Below are 6,621 nucleotides of genomic sequence, written 5' to 3'. Positions count from 1 at the left end.
TCCTTCCTCCCTTCCTTCCTTCCTTCCCTCCTTCCCTCCTCCCTTCCTTCCTCCCTCCCTCCCTTCCTCCCTTCCTTCCTCCCTCCCTCCCTTCCTCCCTTCCCCCCTTCCTCCCTCCCTTCCCTCTGTTGGGTCCAGTATCCGAATTGACAGGGAGAGAGGCAACCACCATAGATATATATTGTCTTTTATGAATAGAAGAAAGATAATAAGTATTACCAGCCATCTGGGGTCCACACTTTCCCACGCAGGTGTCACACCACGGACCCCGACCACTTCGGGCGCCCCTCTTTTATACCGTTCTTACCCAAGAGTGTTCCCCCTCCCGTTTTCCTGTTTTGCATTCTTGTTAATGTTATCTATTTTGCTGAATTAAAACATCTGGATAAGCAGCCCCTCTATCATCCTGATTCAGGGCAGGGCATCCTAACCCCGCCACCTATCAAGGGTCCAGTCCTTGCCATGAGCAGGACATCCTGACTCTGCCATCTATCAAGGGTTCTGCCCCTGCCATGAGCAGGACATCCGGACTCTGCCAGTTATCATGGGTCTTTGTACTCTAAGACTCAGCATATTCTACATTAGCTATTTAACCCCTACATTCCCCCCTTTTTCTTTTGCTAATATCAGAGAATCCTTTCTCGATCCTTCTGAGTTTGTTGCATGAACATTATGTGCATAGAATTAACTCGATTTGTAGCTTTTTCCATTACCCCCATTACACATTTCCACATTATACAGATACACAGTAACAGTAATAACAGAATTACAAATACGCGTAATCCTTCTTTTATCAGTCCTGATATCCACCCAGGTAACCCTCCAAACAATGACTCTAGCCATCCGTCCATCAGTCCTTCTTCCCGTGTTATCTTCTGAGTGTGTTCCTTGAGCCAGCACAATTGTTGTTGAATCGATTGGCTATGGTCCGACAGGTTAAAACAACATAGTCCTTCAAACTCTTCACATCCATGTTCATGCGCGAGGAGCAAGAAGTCTATAGCCGCTCTGTCCTGTAGTAATGCATGTCGCAGGCTGTTCTGATCGAGCAGGAGTTGTTCCAATACTTCGGTTGTCACATTTGCTTGCTTCTCACTCCAACAGGAGTAAATCTGTACTCTTATGTACCTGTCCTGATGGATCCCCCCCATATGCTCCTAAGGGTAATCCCATAGGGAACTGTTGTTGTAACCCGCCGACTGTCCCATTTATCCCACAGAATGTCCCGTTTGCATATATTGGACTGCTACCACCTGGGCTGTTTCTTGCTTAATGGAAAAGGCCTCCACCCACCCTGAAGAGGTGTCTACTAATACCAACAGATATCTATATCCGTATTTACCTGGTTTTATTTCCGTAAAATCTACTTCCCAATGCCTTCCAGGTTCACCACCTCTTTCCCTTATACCTTCATGCACCTTTCTGACCCTCGATGGCTTCATTTCCTGACATGCTTGACACCCTTCTATTATGCCTCTTAATATTTTCCTCTGATCTTGGAATCTCAACCTGAACTTTTCTATTAACAGTCCCATTTTTCTTTCCCCCAAGTGTGTGGTACTGTGTAACTGTTGCACCATCTTCTGTCCCAACCGCTTAGGAATTAACATTCTTCCTTCTGTATCGTAATGTCCTTCTCCTGCACTTTGCTTTTCTGCAACCTTTTGAATCCACTCCCTCTCCTCCGGGGTGTATTCATCCTCTCCAATTTCCTCTTCTTCTCCTAAAGTGTTGTGAGTCAGGGCTAGTACCCTTTGTATTTGTCCTTCTAACGCAGCTCGCCGGGCTGCACTATCTGCAGCTGCATTTCCTCTACTTATCGTATCGGTTTTCTTCTGATGTCCTAAGGTATGCACAATTGCCACTGCTTTTGGTTTCTGCAAAGCTGACAGCAAGTGCAAAACCTCTTCTTTGTTTCGGATTTCTTTTCCTGCGGAGGTAAGAAATCCCCTTTCTCTGTATATTGCTCCGTGCATATGCACTGTCCCATATGCGTAGCGACTATCTGTATAAATCGTCACTCGCTCTCCTTCTGCCATTTCTAGTGCCTTAGCCAAGGCTATCAGTTCCGCTCTCTGAGCCGAAGTGCCGTCTGGTAAACGCTGGCTCCAAACTATTTCTCCGTTCTGATTTACCACTGCAGCTCCCGCCCTTCTTTTTCCTTGCTCGACCAAGCTACTTCCATCTGTAAACCACACTTTTCCCCCTTGCAGCGGCCCATCCTTTAAATCTTCCCGCACTGTTGTAGTTTCAGCTAACACCTCCTGACAATTATGCACAGGTGTTTCATATTCTGGGTTAGGCAGGAGAGTGGGTGGATTTAAAGTCGTTGGGGACGTATACATAATCCTTTCTGGGTTTAAAAGTAAGGCTTGGTAATCAGTCAGCCTAGCATTTGTTATCCATCTTTCAGGCGGTTGTTTGAGTAATGCCTCTACGTAATGAGGAGTCGTTACATACAGCTTTTGCCCAAACGTGAGTTTGTCCGCGTCCTTAACCATCATTGCCACGGCTGCAATAATTCTAAGGCACGAGGGCCACCCTGTGGCGACTGGGTCTAATTTCTTTGATAAGTACGCCACTATCCTTTTCCAAGGTCCTTGCTTCTGAGTTAGCACTCCCTTAGCAATTCCCGCTCTTTTGCTCACATATAAATGGAAATCCTTGGCTGGGTCCAGGAGTGCAAGTGCAGGGGCCTCTAGCAGGGCTAATCTCAGTTCCTCAAAGGATTTTCTCATAGCTTCTGTCCACTGCCAGTCTGGCTTCTCTCCACTCGCCTCATACAGAGGTATCCCATACAGAGGCAAACCCAGGTATCCACAAACGGCAGTATCCTACTGTCCCCAAGAATTCTCGAACCTCCCTTGGAGATCTAGGTTCCTGAATCCGAAGAACAGTCTCTTTCATGGCATCAGTTAGCCATCTCCTACCATCTCGTATCTTATATCCCAGATATGTTACTTCCGGATTACATAGCTGAGCTTTCTTAGCACTTACTCGGTAGCCTAGTTTATTTAATTCTTGCAACAACTTCCTCGTACCTTCCTCGCACTCCTCTTTCATTCTTGCTGCTAGCAGCAGATCATCCACATACTGAAGCAATTTCACACTAGGATTCTGTCTCCTGAATTCACTCAAATCTTCCTGCAGTATTTCATTAAATAAAGTCGGTGAATTTTTGAACCCTTGTGGTAATCGGGTCCAAGTTAACTGACCCTTGTATCCGCTCTCGGGATCTTCCCATTCAAAAGCAAACATTTCCTGGCTCTGTTTTGTCAGGGGGATGGTAAAGAAAGCATCCTTTAAGTCTAAAACTGTATACCATCCCATATCTGGTGGCATCGTACTTAACAGAGTATATGGATTCGGGACCGTAGGATGCACATCCTCCACTCTTTTATTAACTTCTCTCAGATCCTGGACCGGCCTGAAATCTCCTCCGGGCTTCTTTACTGGCAGTAGAGGAGTATTCCACGGAGATTTGCATTTATGCAGAATGCCAGCTTTCAGTAGCCTTTTAATGTTTTTCACTATCCCTTGTCGGGCTTCAGGGGTCATTGGGTCAATACACACACATATATATATTTATATTACAAAACAATAAACCTGAGCTTATTATATTACAATTGTAATATATACCAAAATTAAATTTGCTTGAACAAGGGGGAAAAAATGAACTCTCGAGGCAAACTCTTGTTACTGAAGGAATTACCCATTCAGGATGGGCTCAGCTGCTTAACTCCTCATTAATTATTTATCAATTCCTTGGACGGAAAAATATGCTATACAGTAAATTCCCATCAATACTTAATATAGCAGTGCCTGGAGCGCTGGACTGAGTTTCTCACTTGCGCCAATGGCATAAGCAAAGTGTATGCTGCCACATCCCAGTGTAAGCATAATGGGGCAAATCTCAGATAAATCCCAAGGTTTCTTTCTTTCGCTAAGGTTTACTACTCTATATACATCTTAGATTCATTAATGGCCTGTTGCTGAGCATTTCTGCAGGGCTCATGTCAGTCCTACATTCAGAGCAAGTGCATTTATTGATCATCAAGCATTTTCATCTGAAAGTCAGGAATGCACCATATTGACTTAATGCTACCGTCTTCTGGTTTGGACACTACCTTTGCCATCTTCATTGGTTGTCCGTTTGTTTGGATTTTGTTGTGTGATAAAACTGTCACATCTGAGGTTTTTGGTCTTACTGCCCTGGTTTTGGTCCCCAATATATGAAACAGACTGTAGAAAAGTAATTGAGACATCTTCATTAATGTTGTTTCCTTTCAGTTTTATAACCATCCATCACAGTCAGAAAACTTCAGCAAAAGTTTGCTAGCTCTTTTTCTATTTCTATATTGTCTGCCTGCCTGTCCAGTTCCTAATTTTAGGCATTCTGCCATCCCTGTTAAATTTACAGCTGCCAGATTACAGCTAAATTGGTTTTCCAAGCCTCACTTCTCAAACTCTTCCATTTTTCAGTGTCCAGGACAAAACTATTAAAATAATCCAGAATCAGGAATGTTTCCCAGAGGAATTCTGTGTATTTACTTTGAGATCTTTGCCTGCAAGGAGTTAAAATAAACCTAAGCCTGATCTTAAGCATATCAGTCATCTCCACTATTTACAGAAGTTCAAGAGAAGGGGCCATAATCCATCTAAAGAGTGTAGGAAATTTTTTTTCTAATTTTTGGACTAAAAGGTTTCACATGTCGCACAGATGCTACAGTCAGTGGCCCTGCGGATGTTCCTGTTGCATTAAGAACATGAGAGCAGCTGCACTGGGTCAGAGCAAAGGTTTGCCTTGTCCACTAACCTGTCGTGAGTGTCCTCGGGGTCACTTAGAAAAAAAGGTGTCCAAGCAGGATAAGCATAAACAAGTCTTGGATGGCAAATGAGCACTGTCTTCACTGTTAGAGGTACTCAGTCTAATGTATACATCTCTACTGTATTTTTAGTATGCTTTCTGCTTCTTCAGGATGATGTGACACGGGCATAACAGCCTGTGCCATCTCTGCTGTTTTCTTTCCTGATGACCTCACTGATGCATTAGCTAAAGTGTATGTATCTTAACATAATTTTTTCTCTCTCTCTGTGGAAATAACTGCAAAATCGCTATGGGTCAGGTTGCAGCAACCTGGTCCAATAAGAGAGTCACAACTAGTTTTGATCATTTTGATTTGAAACTTCTTCTAATTAAATTCAAACACATGTATTGAAAGAGTGTAAACCCTGTGAAGGGAGAAGAATTCTTTAGGGATATAGCTAACAAGGATGGCAAAAGATTAAATTAAGAGGAAATGTAGTTTGAATGTCAGAGTAAAAATCTTTATGGTTAGAGCTATAAGATTACGGAACAGCCTCTGAAGAGAAGGTGAGGATTCAACACCTGGCATTTGAAAATCCACCAGTAAAACCACTAGAGAATATACCAGAGGGAGCTTTTCTTTTTCTGTTTTCTACAGCGTATAAATTATTTATTTTAAATCTACTGTATTTGTTTATAATACTGTTTCTACCTAACTCTGGGAGTCTTTGTTTTTCTTGTCTCTGATGTCTTTACCATTATCTTAAAAACAAGACAAAATTATCAAGAATACCATTTATGTTATTAAATATGAAATATATTTCCAGGTGGAAAATATGGCTAACCAATGCAAGGTAAAGAAAACTGAATCAAATGCAGCTTATTGTTTGGATGAGCATGAAGATGGCAGTCCCAAAGGAATAGATGCCACTGGAAAAGAAGGAGATCACGTTCCTAAGGAAAAGTGACAAAGCAGGGTGAGGGGGAGAGGACTGTTCTAGTAAGCTTGAAACAACACAAGAAGCAGGAAAGGAGTAGAGGAAAAAGAAAATGTCAGGGGAAAAAAAATCTTGTGAAAGAAAACCTTGCAAGATGCAGACACCCAAGGCACAGGATCAAAAAAAGAGCTAAAGCATATAAATCTACAAAAATATGGTGCAGAGAGAACAAGGCTACTTACTCATGTGTTTAGCATCCCCAAACATTCAATATATATATATATTTCTGGGATAGGGCAATATCTCTGGATTGTCACATGCTGCTGCTGTGAATGAAGAGTCTGGTATTACTATTTACAGTGCCTGAGGGGATTAAAAAGGGGCAAAGTATTAATCTATGCTACTATTAAAAGCATAACATATATGCAACAAAATGTTGGTCATTTTGACAGACTGAGAGGTTGTGTATCTCTTTAAAGAAGAGCAGTGGCTTTTAGGAAATGGGGAATCACAATGAATAATCAAGCAATTATTAAACTTTTTATTTGCTTATCTATTTGTTTTCATTTGCTTATTTGCTTATCTATTATCATAGAGGTAATGCAGTAGTCAGAAGCATAAGTAGGGAAATGCATATTTGTGAGAAGCAAGACTGAGTCCATTTGCATTTAGTTTTAATAGCCACAAAAAAAAAAAAAAAAAAAAAAGGAAATGTTCAGTGAAGAACTTCAGGAATGAATGGGAAATAGAAAAGCAAGTTATTACTGACCTCCCATAGTTGCACTTTTGGTTCAGTTTATTAGAGAAGTTTTAGTAAGAGGGAATCAAAAGCATCACCTAGTGGAGAAGACACTGGATTATAAAAGAATACTTTTT

Source organism: Tinamus guttatus, unplaced genomic scaffold, assembly GCF_059628265.1.
Source record: "Tinamus guttatus ecotype Peru unplaced genomic scaffold, ASM5962826v1 Tinamus_guttatus_pri_ptg000137l, whole genome shotgun sequence".
In the NCBI taxonomy this organism is placed as follows: domain Eukaryota; kingdom Metazoa; phylum Chordata; class Aves; order Tinamiformes; family Tinamidae; genus Tinamus; species Tinamus guttatus.
The sequence above is the reverse complement of the archived record's forward strand: the minus strand, read 5'-3'. Positions refer to the sequence as shown.